At 40.9% G+C, this 14,558-nt stretch overlaps 2 protein-coding genes and 1 long non-coding RNA gene across 5 annotated transcripts in view; all 3 read right to left on the bottom strand.

Annotated features, from left to right (window-relative positions):
• Positions 1-7,634, bottom strand: part of LOC134079526 (uncharacterized) — a 28,748-nt gene extending 21,114 nt beyond the window's left edge. Inside the window, exons 1-5 of the mRNA XM_062535614.1 lie at positions 7,581-7,634; positions 7,018-7,086; positions 3,037-3,120; positions 2,459-2,542; positions 1,915-1,983 (exon numbers count right to left, since the gene is read on the bottom strand). The gene's annotated coding sequence lies outside the window, so the exon portion shown is untranslated. The remainder of the gene's footprint in view (positions 1-1,914; positions 1,984-2,458; positions 2,543-3,036; positions 3,121-7,017; positions 7,087-7,580) is intronic.
• Positions 1-14,558, bottom strand: part of cadm2a (cell adhesion molecule 2a) — a 262,700-nt gene that overhangs the window by 146,771 nt on the left and 101,371 nt on the right. The gene's annotated exons all lie outside the window — the stretch shown is intronic.
• LOC134079525 (uncharacterized) lies at positions 8,801-13,040 on the bottom strand. The gene is made up of 4 exons (XR_009939078.1): positions 12,614-13,040; positions 12,194-12,225; positions 11,599-11,707; positions 8,801-8,957 (listed from the first exon to the last, which is right to left on the bottom strand). It is a non-coding gene; the product is annotated as an uncharacterized LOC134079525 (long non-coding RNA).

The following is a 14,558-nucleotide window of genomic DNA, read 5'->3' as shown; positions in this document are numbered from 1 at the left end:
CTGCCAAACCAGGGATGGATATTAGCCACCCACCACCCGCCAAATGCATGTAGTTTTGCGCGCTGGCGGTTGAAATATGTCAACCCACCCGCCACTGTGGCGGGTAAGCAACTAGCCTACTTCTACTTCAAGTTGTTTATTTCATCAGAATATTACCAGTTGCCACAGAGATAAGAACACACGCCTTGTAGGCTATCAATAATCCTCAACATCGATGGACATGACGATCACAACAAACATTCTGGAACGGCGCGCCTCTCATTGCGTCAGCCTGGCCTACTCTTCCAGTTAACGTGGCAGCTAGATAGCCTACAACTATTGACTATACATTTACAATGAGGCTACCGGTTAATACGTTTAGGTAGGAAATACATTGGATATATATAACAGATATACCAAACTCCGAGTCATGGTAGTTAAGCACCCAGCCAATTAAACATGACCAAGGAAAAAGTGAACGGGACAACTCACAATACCATAGGCTACCACGGTAACCTACCTAAATCATAGAAGTTAACATTGGAAGACACTTATCTTTTCTATGACGCCAGAAATATTCTCCTTACCTTCTTAGTTTTTTTGAACATTCACGCTATTATATGAAAACATGTATCCTTGAACTATGCATGATTTTCCTAAAACCGAATGAAACCTATTTATGTTCACGTACTTCTTAAAGTGACATGCACTCAATTAGACCTACATATCACCCCCCTGTATATCATTAAAGACAAGTGCAATCCATAAGAAGTATTCAAATTACTGAATATTAATAATTATGCATATGCTATAAATTGTTGACAAAATGTATTAAGTGTATTCAATTATGAAATAGAAACAAGACAAGCCATTTTCTGAGCAGGGTTGAGCAGAGATGGGATTGCCACTGCTCTGAATGATCTGTATCCAGCTTAAGGCAATAAGGTTTTGCCTATATTTTTGTAATGTAAGAGACAGTGTCACACTATTTCAGCTTGTGTAGGCCTATCAGTGCTTTCTTATTGAACACAATACCGCGATAATACCGAAAAACCGTGATAATTTTGGTCACTATAACCTTGGGGTTAAATTTTCATACCGTTACATCTCTACTTGGCAGTATAATGTATAGAGCGGTTGAATATATATTGGCTGGTAAAAATGTTGAGTGGCTGGTAGATTTTAAAATCTACCTGCCACAGTGGCAGGTGGAAAAAAAGTTAATTTCCATCCCTGTGCCAAACACTTAAAGTTGAGGGACTGTAAAACATCAGTTGTGGGGACCAATTGAAAAAGTCCTACACACACAAAGTTGTGGGGACCAACTAAAGGCATATGTAGCGGTTCTACACACACTTCACTTCAATAAAACAGGTAGAATCTAAGTGAGGTAGGATGAAACATCAGTTGTGGGGACCAATTGAAAAAGTCCTACACACACAAAGTTGTGGGGACCAACTAAAGGCATCTGTGACGGTTCTACACACACTTCACTTCAATAAAACAGGTAGAATCAAAGCGAGGTAGGGTGAAACATCAGTTATGGGGACCAATTGAAAAAGTCCTACACAAACAAAGTTGTGGGGACCAACTAAAGGCATCTGTAGCGGTTCTACACACACTTCAATAAAACAGGTAGAATCAAGAAAGGTAGGATAAAACATCAGTTGTGGGGACCAATTGAAAAAGTCCTACACACAAAGTTGTGGGGACCAACTAATCAAATTCAAAAAGTCCCGGCATACACTCAGCTTCAATAGGATAGTAAGACGCAAGCTGATGTCAAATAAAATATCAGTTGTGGGAACCAAGTAAAAGCAAAGACTACATATATTGTAAGACAAAGGGGAAGAAATTGTATGCTATAAACTTCCCACAGGTCACGTTACTTTGGCTGGCTATGTAGTGCTAACAGAAACATCATGATTATGTTACCTGAGTGGCACATGTTGGGAAATCACTGGTAGAAGGCACATTTTCCAGGCTGCAAGTGGCATCATCACCCTTGATAAGAAGAGAAAGACATGTACACAAAGTGTTAACATGTACGTTATGAATAGACTGCCAGTCAAAACAACCTTCTAAACATTTTCACCTTGCACTTACATTTGTATCTTTTTTAAAAAACAGTGCATTTATGCTATAAACTGTATCCATTGCTAAAGTTACTTAGGCTAGCAATGTAGTGCTAGCAGACATACAAGCAGCCTCTCTGGTGAGGACAAGAATGGTTTCTTTCTTCCTTGCATTTACTCTCTCCTAGTATGATGCAATAAAAGTTGCATGCAATTGAGATTAGTGGCTAACTAGCTATTTAGCAATAGTTTACATTACAGCTCCAGGAGTTATGTTACAGTGAGCAGAAGGATAGCTGTAGAAACTAGTTTCACATGAGGCGTAAACACCAGCGCTATCACTGTGGCCCTAGCCTAACTAATGAATGTCAAATTCCACAACAGGCAAAGACTGATTATCTTACCTGAGTGGCATATGTTGAGAGATCACTGGTTGGGAAATCACTGGTAGAAGGCACATTTTCCAGGCTGCAAGTGGCATCATCACCCTTGATAAGAAGAGAAAGACATGTACACAAAGTGTTAACATGTACGTTATGAATAGACTGTCAGTCAAAACAACCTTCTAAACATTTTTACCTTGCACTTACATTTGTATCTTTTTTAAAAACAGTGCATATATGCTATAAACTGTATCCATTGCTAAGGTTACTTAGGCTAGCAATGTAGTGCTAACAGACATACAAGCAGCCTCTCTGGTGAGAGGACAAGAATGGTTTCTTTCTTCCTTGCATTTACTCTCTCCTAGTATGATACAGTAAAAGTTGCATGCAATTGAGATTAGTGGCTAACTAGCTATTTAGCAATAGTTTATGCACAGCTCCAGGAGTTATGTTACAGTGAGCAGAAGGATAGCTGTAGAAACTAGTTTCACATGAGGCGTAAGCACCAGCGCCATCACTGTGGCCCTAGCCTAACTAATGAATGTCAAATTCTGCTTCACAATACTATTTCCACAACAGGCAAAGACTGATTGTCTTACCTGAGTGGCACATGTTGAGAGATCACTGGTTGGGAAATCACTGGTAGAAGGCACATTTTCCAGGCTGCAAGTGGAATCATCACCCTTGATAAGAAGAGAAAGACATGTACACAAAGTGTTAACATGTACGTTATGAATAGACTGTCAGTCATACCAACCTTCTAAACACTTTCACCTTGCACTTAGATTGGCATTCTTTCTTTATTTTATTTGACATGAGTCATGGGCAACAGGTGCAAGAAACCGTGAAGGCCCTACACACAAACCTGACTTCAATATGATAATTAGAAGCAAGTTAAGAAAGGATAAAACATTATTTGTGGGAACAAAGTGAAAGAAATCTTTAAAACAAATCTACAAACCCTTCACACAAACATATTCAACTTCAATATGACAATGCATAGCAAGCTGAGGTAGAATAAATGATCAGTTGTGAAGGCCATACGAAGGAATTTAAAGGGGTGGTTGAGGATTTTGGACATAGGACCTTCACTTCCAAGTTAGCCAGTGTGATATTTATCAGTGGAGATCGTTTCGAACATGTGTCATCCGATCCTTCCAGCTGCAGAACTCGCAGGTGCTAGACTAGCGCAAGTCATCAGTATGTTAGGCTGCCACCAAAAAGAGTCTTACCCACTCCACAGTACAGCCAATGCCAATAAGAATATAATGCCAGACTATCAATACAGAGTTTTACATCGATAGTTTTATTTCTAACATCATTCTATCCTTGCATTTCAATGATCGCATTACATTTTGAGGGACCAGTTTCTAAGCAGCGGCGGAATTTTACCTGCTCCGGTTAGTAGTACTGAGCCGAAAAGTAAACAGAGAGCGCACTCTAATCGGGACACCTAGTAGCCTAGGTAATATCAGTCCGCCGCTGCCATTGCTTATATGCCTACTACCGACTTCAGGGAACAAAGTATAACTATTGCAATGCAATGCAAGGGCAGTTTTATTTCCAACAGTATTCCGTCAACACAGACATTTGCATATATTTTATATACACCTCAGGTGCACTGTGGAGTGGGTAAAACTGTTTTTACTGGCAGGCTAACACGCTGTTGACTTGCAACTCTGCAACTAGAAGGACTGGACAAAACAGTCTCCACTGATAAATATCACACTTGCTAACTTGAAAATGAGGTCCTATGTCTAGAATCCTGAACCACCCCATTAAAAAGGCACGGAATACACTCAGCTACTTAGCCTGACTCTCGCCAGACCCCTGTAGTTCCGCCATGCTCCACCAGAGGCGTTTCGCTGAGCTCCACACAAGGGTCTGGACTCGAGGGCAAACCAAACTCCTTCCAGGGAGCAAAAAATGATGAACCAATCAGGAGCCCCGAAGCGAGTGTTGGATTCAAACAACAATGGCGGCACGCAGCAAGGAGTCTTGTGCTGACATTGATTCTGCTATTTCAACCATTTTGTCGAATCTATCGAGTATTCATTCTTTAAAAGATGAACAGAGAATGGTTTTGAAGACATTTATTGGTGGCAAGGATGTTTTTACTCTTCTTCCGACCGGGTTTGGCAAGAGCTTGAAGAAGCCTAGCACGTCATTCAAGATAACAGACAAGTGGTTTATCAAATCACATGCAAGGATGTTTTACAAGGCCCCGCCTTCAGAAATACATCTCCTATCGAGAAGTCCCAGATCCTTGTGTGAAGCAGACAGCGAACTACAAGGATCTGGCGAGAGTCAGGTTATCAGCTGCTGCCAAACCAGGGATGAAAATTAGCCACCCACCACCCGCCAAATGCGTGTAGTTTTGCGCGCTGGCGGTTGAAATATGTCGTCAACCCATCCGCCACTGTGGCGGGTAAGCAACTAGCCTACTTCTACTTCAAGTTGTTTATTTCATCAGAATATTACCAGTTGCCAGAGAGATAAGAACACACGCCTTGAAGGCTATCAATAATCCTCAACATCAATGGACATGACGATCACAACAAACATTCTGGAACGGCGCGCCTCTCATTGCGTCAGCCTAGCCTACTCTTCCAGTTAACGTGGCAGCTAGATAGCCTACAACTATTGACTATACATTTACAATGAGGCTACCGGTTAATACGTTTAGGTAGGAAATACATTGGATATATAACAGATATACCAAACTCCGAGTCATGGTAGTTAAGCACCCAGCCAATTAAACATGACCAAAGAAAAAGTGAACGGGACAACTCACAATGCCATAGGCTACCACGGTAACCTACCTAAATCATAGAAGTTAACATTGGAAGACACTTATCTTTTCTATGACGCCAGAAATATTCTCCTTACCTTCTTAGTTTTTTTGAATATTCACGCTATTTCATGAAAACATGTATCCTTGAACTATGCATGATTTTCCTAAAACCAAATGAAACCTATTTATGTTCACGTACTTCTTAAAGTGACAGGCACTCACTTAGACCTACACATCACCCCTGATTATCATTAAAGACAAGTGTAATCAATAAGAAGTATTCAAATTACTGAATATTTTGAGTAATTATGCATATGCTATAAATTGTTAACAAAATGTATAAAGTGTATTCAAATATGAAATAGAAACAAGACAAGCCATTTTCTGAGCAGGGTTGAGCAGAGATGGGATTGCCACTGCTCTGAATGATCTGTATCCAGCTTAAGGCAATAAGGTTTTGCCTATGTTTTTGTAATGTAAGACAGTGTCACACTATTTCAGCTTGTGTAGGCCTATCAGTGCTTTCTTATTGAACACAATACCGCGATAATACCGAAAACCGTGATAATTTTGGTCACTATAACCGTGGGGTTAAATTTTCATACCGTTACATCTCTACTTGGCAGTATAATGTATAGAACGGTTGAATATACATTGGCTGGTAAAAATGTTGAGTGGCTGGTAGATTTTAAAATCTACCTGCCACAGTGGCAGGTGGAAAATGGTTAATTTCCATCCCTGTGCCAAACACTTAAAGTTGAGGGACTGTAAAACATCAGTTGTGGGGACCAATTGAAAAAGTCCTACACACACAAAGTTGTGGGGACCAACTAAAGGCATCTGTAGCGGTTCTACACACACTTCAATAAAACAGGTAGAATCAAGAAAGGTAGGATAAAACATCAGTTGTGGGGACCAATTGATAAAGTCCTACACACACAAAGTTGTGGGGACCAACTAAAGGCATCTGAAGCGGTTCTACACACACTTCAATAAAACAGGTAGAATCAAGAAAGGTAGGATAAAACATCAGTTGTGGGGACCAATTGAAAAAGTCCTACACACACAAAGTTGTGGGGACCAACTAAAGGCATCTGTAACGGTTCTACACACACTTCACTTCAATAAAACAGGTAGAATCAAAGTGAGGTAGGATGAAACATCAGTTGTGGGGACCAATTGAAAAAGTCCTACACACACAAAGTTGTGGGGACCAACTAAAGGCATCTGAAGCGGTTCTACACACACTTCAATAAAACAGGTAGAATCAAAGTGAGGTAGGATGAAACATCAGTTGTGGGGACCAATTGAAAAAGTCCTACACACACAAAGTTGTGGGGACCAACTAAAGGCATCTGAAGCGGTTCTACACACACTTCAATAAAACAGGTAGAATCAAGAAAGGTAGGATAAAACATCAGCTGTGGGGACCAATTGAAAAAGTCCTACACACACAAAGTTGTGGGGACCAACTAAAGGCATCTGTAACGGTTCTACACACACTTCACTTCAATAAAACAGGTAGAATCAAAGTGAGGTAGGATGAAACATCAGTTGTGGGGACCAACTGATCAAATTCAAAAAGTCCCGGCATACACTCAGCTTCAATAGGATAGTAAGGCGCAAGCTGATGTCAAATAAAATATCAGTTGTGGGAACCAAGTGAAAACAAAGACTACATATATTGTAAGACAAAGGGGAAGAAATTGTATGCTATAAACTACCCATAGGTCACATTACTTAGGCTGGCTATGTAGTGCTAACAGAAACATCATGATTATGTTACCTGAGTGGCACATGTTGGGAAATCACTGGTAGAAGGCACATTTTCCAGGCTGCAAGTGGCATCATCACCCTTGATAAGAAGAGAAAGACATGTACACAAAGTGTTAACAAGTACGTTATGAATAGACCATCAGTCATAACAACCTTCTAAACACTTTCACCTTGCACTTACATTTGTATCTTTTTTAAAAACAGTGCATATATGCTATAAACTGTATCCATTGCTAAGGTTACTTAGGCTAGCAATGTAGTGCTAACTGACATACAAGCAGCCTCTCTGGTGAGAGGACAAGAATGGTTTCTTTCTTCCTTGCATTTACTCTCTCCTAGTATGATACAGTAAAAGTTGCATGCAATTGAGATTAGTGGCTAACTAGCTATTTAGCAATAGTTTATGCACAGCTCCAGGAGTTATGTTACAGTGAGCAGAAGGATAGCTGTAGAAACTAGTTTCACATGAGGCGTAAGCACCAGCGCCATCACTGTGGCCCTAGCCTAACTAATGAATGCCTGTTGTGGAAATAGTATTGTGAAGCAGAATTTGACAAAGACTGATTGTCTTACCTGAGTGGCACATGTTGAGAGATCACTGGTAGAAGGCACAGTTTCCAGGCTGCAAGTGGCATCATCACCCTTGATAAGAAGAGAAAGACATGTACACAAAGTGTTAACATGTACGTTATGAATAGACCATCAGTCATAACAACCTTCTAAACACTTTCACCTTGCACTTACATTTGTATCTTTTTTAAAAACAGTGCATATATGCTATAAACTGTATCCATTGCAGTGTTTCCCACAGATTAGAAGGCAATGTGTGGTAGTCGCCCCATGTCTGACGGGGGGGGGGGGGGTTAAAGCAGGCATAACTACAAGCATGTAATTGGTCTACAGGTTTTCTTCAGGAATGGCACGTTTGAACAGGCACTGCACTAGTTGTATAAACTTGCGACGGGTGCTGAATACAGAGTTGTTAGTGAAAACTTTGGCGTCAGCGAAACAACTGTGCACCGGTGTGTTAATTCAATTTGTTTTATTCTACGGGAACAAGCAAAGAGAGCACATCAACTTTAATAGCATTATACCTCATGCGCATCGAGAGTTGATCCACCCCCCTCTAGCAAATCAACTATTGATGTGCATTCGAATTCTTGATGTGCATTTCACATTGTTTCCAACTGGGATTTCTTATTTGAATAGATACAATGTGCATTAGAAAGTTGGATGGAAGCACGCTAACTAAGAAAAGGATCACTTACAGGTTGGGATAGTCATTAATAAAACTGTGCAAGCTAAGTACAGGTGTTTGTAAACTGAAAGGTAGTACACAGAAATCGAGGAATGCCATTATTGTAATTTAAATCTAATAAAGTTATTATTCTAAACAGAAATTGCTAACGCTGCTAGATCTCACCTCATTTCTCCATGGCCAGTCTGTTCCGCCATAATCATAAGTGATCTCCTCTCTTTGCCAAATATCACGGAGGGCGAACAAACAGAGATGTGGTTTACGATCAACCTCAATTAACTTCATGCGGCAATTAGGAGTCTTATGGTCGTTGTTCACCAATCTCCCAAGACTGTTGTCTTCCAATGCTGCGTCAATGCTGGAAAATGCATTAAAATCAACAAGAGCAATTTGAGGGAACACTCTAATTTTTTGAGGAATAGGCTAATTTTCTAACTCCCTTAAGAGTTAAACAATTAAGAGTTTGAGGGGTTTTTTTCTATCCATTTAGTACATTTAGTAAGATCTCTGGAAATTGTTAAAAACTTACCACCACCATTTGCCTTTCCATTTAAAGTCAAACAAAAAGACACACCAATGTTTATGGTAGATTTTCCTCCTATAATGAGCTTCTGCTGCATCAATGATTACTCCTCTGTATTCAACCACAAAATCACCCTGCTGGAATGGTGCTAAGGTAAAGACACCACGGCCTGAAAAAAACAGAATGTGGGTCGGAAATGTACAAAAAACTTCATCAGCATACATGAGCATATAAACTTAGGCCTGGCAGATAACCTTTTCCCACATAGCACTGGTGCGCAGGAGGTGTCTATAAGACTACAATGTTTCACCAAAAAATAATCACAAACAAAAAACCCTCAGAACAATCCCATGATGGAAGTATCTCAATGCATGCCAAGTCACATAAGGAAGATATTGACCTTTAGACAACATATCAAGTGACCTGGGATGCATTGAGATACTTCCATCATACCATATCATTGACAATCATTTGTTCTATAATGTACTTCCATTGAAACACATTGATTTTGACTTGACTTGATATCCTCATTTCTGAGGTGATATGAAGTGATATCTAATATTCCCATTGTATTTTGGCATCCAATATACAAGCAAAATGCAGCAATTATTTTGAAGCTGACTGTACCTATTGTTCAGATTTAGTGTTCTAGAAATATATGCAAATTATTGCATATTTAAGTAAAAGTAGTCTAATTTGCATATCTAAACATCACATTTCAGAAAACTTGCAATACAAAAAGTATTTGCCTTAATGTGAGTAAACAACTGTGAAAGTTTCAAGTTGATATCTACAGTTTACCCATTTCAGGCGAACTCTCAACAGGTGTAGCCTACATGAACGCAAGCATGATCAAGTTCAGACTACAGCAATTTGTTTGTTCAAGTAATTCTGCGCTGGTTTCGTTGAGTGTTGTGTAAGTTGCAGTATAAAGTTAAGCGTTTTCATGTAGCAAATTGCTGTAGTCTGAACTTGAATGACACTGCCTGCCTGCAGAAAGCTAGTTGTTAAATGATGTGATGCTGCAAGCCAGGCTGAGGCTAGCTTACATGAACGCTTGTGCATGAATAACTGAAAATCTTAGTCAAATGACATGTAGTCATGCGCATACACAGGCATGATTACGTCTGGCTTGATATGAATGTAATTATACCCGACATCGCGTCGCCAGCATTTACGCATAAAACAAACATGCCAACAACCAAAGTTTAAACAAAATTTCACAGCGCCATTTGAGCTTGTCTGTGCTACATATGCCTTCACCGCACGTGAACGAGACAATTTATTAATGCCGAATTTATCCACGGTTCAGTCCTAAACACTGTTCACACACAAATTACTGTGATCTTTGCTCAGTGTACACAAACAGCGCAAGGCCTGACACATAAGCATATTCTTACCAATATCGAGCGGGGACATGTTGTTAAATGTTTGCAGCATGTCGGCGAACTACTTGTACATGAGAGCGCTTTAACTTTATACTTCAACTTACACAACTCAACGAAACCAGCTCAGAATTACTTGAACAAACAAATTGCTGTAGCTTGTGAACTTGAATATGACACGGCTTGCCAGCAGAAAGCTAATTTTTAACACAGCGCCTTGTGGAGGAATAAGTAGATCGCAAGACAGAACTGAGCATATTTAACATCGTTTTGAGCTGTTAGCAAACATTTCTGTTTTCACCGCATGTGAACGAGACAATTTGTTAATGCCGAATTTATCCACGGTTCAATCCTAAATACTGTTCACACGCAAATTACAGTTAACTTCGCTCAGTGTACACAAACAGCGCAAGGCTTGATACATAAATTAAGCATATTCTTACCAATATCGAGCGGGGACATGTTGTTAAATGTTTGCAGCCTGTCGGCAAACTGCTTACATGAGAACGCTTTAACTTTATACAGCAACTTACACAAAACTCAACGAAACCAGCGCAGAATTACTTGAACAAACAAATTGCTGTAGTCTGAACGTGAATGACACTGCCTGCCTGCAGAAAGCTAGTTGTTAAATGATTCGCAGAATGTAGGCTAACTCTCAACAGGTGTAGCCTATTAGCCTCCCGCCCGTATACTTCCTGTGATGCTGCAAGCCAGGCTGAGGCTAGCTTACATGAACGCTTGTGCATGAATAACTGAAAATCTTAGTCAAATGACATGTAGTCATGCGCATACACAGGCATGATTACGTCTGGCTTGATATATAATTATACCCGACATCACGTCGCCAGCATTTACGCATGAAACAAACATGCCAACAACCAAAACAAAATTTCACAGCGCCATGTGAGCTTGTCTGTGCTACATATGCCTTCGCCGCATGTGAAGGAGACAATTTATTAATGCCGAATTTATCCACGGTTCAGTCCTAAACACAGTTCACACACAAATTACTGTGATCTTTGCTCAGTGTACACAAACAGCGCAAGGCCTGACATGAATTAAGCATACCGGTATTCTTACCAATATCGAGCAGGGACATGTTAAATGTTTGCAGCATGTCGGCGAACTACTTGTACATGAGAACGCTTTAACTTTATACTGCATCTTACACAACTCAACGAAACCAGCGCAGAAGTACAAACATGCCAACGACCAAAGTTTAAACAAAAGTTACCAGCGCAGAATTAGCTGCTACTTGAACAAACAAATTGCCGTAGCCTGTGAACTTGAATATGACACTGCTTGCCTGCAGAAAGCTAGTTTTTAAAATAGCGCATTGTGGAGGAATACGTTTAACATCGTTTTGAGCTGTTAGCAAACATTTCTGTTTTCCTCCCGTTTCCAGTTTCAAATATAACATACCTTTTTGAGGGCTAATGAACTTCGCCTCCAGCATTTCAGTGTCTCTGCAATTACATGCATGGTCACGCGCTTCGTGCAAGGGATTTCGTCTTCGTCGTAGCATGTTAATCTGTAGACATTTATATTAAACGATTTGTATCGTGTCAGTTTACCACATTTGGACAAAATAAGTTATTCCTTCAAGGGAAATGAAGTGTTGCTAACTAAATGAGCACCAAGTTCGCAATAGCTAGCACATTATGCTGGCTCTAGAAAGATGCCGACGTAAACGCTACCTAGTTTGCTAGTTTAGTTAGCAATTCCTATAACCGATATAACACCAGGTTTTGTGAAAGTATGTCTTAAGAGTAAGGCATAAAAACACAATATGTAGTCAAATTAACAACAACCACAACTATCACCAACTGCTTTGAAACTGCATACAGATACAAAATTAAATAAATTAATAAAAAGACCTGACAAAATTTACCATTGCTAACCCACCATGCATTTAGTAGCCTTTTGACTTCATCCGCCCTCATTTGTTTTCTTAGTTCAAACATTTCGAGTTAATGTGTATAAACTGGTACAGTAAGCTGTCGTAATAGATATTTACCTTTTGTTGTTGCTGGCATGGTTGTCCTACATCTGAAGTTTGAGAAAATGACGATTAGCTGCTAGTCAAAAGAAGTCCGACATTACATTTTCTGAAAACAGTTATACTTACCTTCTTTGTAATGTCAAAATGGGACTAGGTATGAGACGTGTGATATCTACATGCACATAGAATACTATCAATAACTTTATTTCAGCATTCACAATTTCACCCATATTATACAAGTGCATAATTAAGGAATTCACCGTGCTACTCTCGATGATGCACACACTAGCAGTGCTACCCTTCTTTAGCTATAAGTTACTAGCTGCAACATGTGCTCCCCTTGACCCTGAATACTAACACTTACAGTAGTCAGGCATGCATTCTTATTTGACGATCTACAATTAACATTTACTCTCGCAATTTGATTAAACTTACTTTGTATCTGTGAAGTTGGATGATGTTCCATAAAATAGTGAAAATACGGTAGAAAAATATTGCTGTTCCCAAAATGGCTGCTTCCTCTTCTTCTGATTTTGGTTTTCTGGCGGTCTTTCTCGATGATGCGATCTACTCATTTGCATATTCTGATTTCTCGAATCTGATTGGTAGATGTCCACATGTGTGTGTGTGTGTGAGAGACATGCAGTTACAGTGCACGATCATGGGTAGGCGGTGCTGAGCACCCCCAAAACACACACAAAACACACATTTTCAAAATTTCATGACATATGGGCCAACCTAAATTTTGTATCCAGGCAGTTGGCAATGTTGTTCTAGGCTCATCTAAAGGAAAAACATAATGGGGACCAAGTGTAAGTCCCCACCATTCGAGCGGTCCCCACCCTGTGACTACTTTGTCAGGTCGAAGTTCCCATTTTGTGATAAAGACAAGTGCACACACACACACACACACACACACACACACACACACACACACAGACACACACACACACACACACATACACACACACACACACAGACACACACACTCACACTCACATTCATTCACACAGACACACACAGACACAGATGCACACACAAATGGACACACACATAAAGTACACACACAAACACACACACACGCACACGCACACACACACACACGCACATGCACACGCACACGCACACGCACACGCACACACACAGAGTGTGTGTGACTGAAAGATCACATGAATGACAGATTCTAACCGTTCGGTCTTTGCTAACTCCACTGATCTTTGCACAAATGCAAAAAACAAACCGATATCTCAAGAGCTACAAAGACAACAGCAACAGAACTGCCAGAGGACACACCTGTATCCAAGACACACCACATCGACACGGTACCTTACTATATTACATACTTCCTGGAGAGTGACATAAGTGTACCCTCCAGCAAATTCTTCAACAATCTATTTATAGATGTGTTGTTGTTTGTTTTCACCTGTGAACGCATTCATGTACTGTATCTTCATCCATCTATCTCGAAGCCCCCTGGTGGTGACAGGCAGTCAGATGCCGGCTCTGCAGGCTGTGGGCCAGATCTGGACCGGAGGAGTTGTGGCGTCATGGCAACTATCTGGGGTGGCTCCCTGGTGTGCATGCTGGGCGGCTGCACCTGAGCCCTTATCGACATCAAAGAATTCAACAGGCCCCCGGTGTGTGTGTGTGTGTGTGTGTGTGTGTGTGTGTGTCTGTGTGGTGAGAGGATGTCTCTCCCTCCACTACGATCCCCATAAAGATGTCAACGTCTGGATCTCCACGCAGCGCCACACCCAGAGCCACACAGCACCGGCGGGAGAGGGAGGAGACAGACAGACAGACAGACAGGGACTAGCCAGGTAAACAGAGGTTCCAGTATACAGTATATCCAATTAATTCTGAAGAGTACTTACAGACACACACACACACACACACACACAAACATGCAACACACACACACACACACACACACACACACACACACACTTGTCATCACACCTATTATGCCATAGAGTATCTCATTTTATGACCTTGCTCTGAACAGTCAGCAAAAGTATCTCTATACTGTACAGTATCAACAGGCCATCAGGGAAAAAAATACAATTACGGCACAAATAAATGTGTCTGAACTGAGCGGAGGGCAGGCAGGATCTCCACACCTCCGCCCACACCCTCAGGGCCCCTAACCCAATCTAACGGGCGTCCATCGCGAGTGCCTGCTGTGTTTACAGACGTCAGAGGTGGAACACAACACCAGGCTGGAGACTGGGCGGCGTGGGCTTTGGCACGGGCATAATTAAGGATTTCATCGTTACGCGGGACAGATGTCAGTCGCGGTGCACACTGACGACTCAATCAATTATCTGCCGTGGACACCTGGAAGTGAACATCATCAATTCCCCATTAAGACACGCCACAT

This window comes from Sardina pilchardus, chromosome 5 (genome assembly GCF_963854185.1).
Source record: "Sardina pilchardus chromosome 5, fSarPil1.1, whole genome shotgun sequence".
Lineage (NCBI taxonomy): Eukaryota > Metazoa > Chordata > Actinopteri > Clupeiformes > Clupeidae > Sardina > Sardina pilchardus.
The sequence above is the reverse complement of the archived record's forward strand: the minus strand, read 5'-3'. Positions and strand labels throughout refer to the sequence as shown.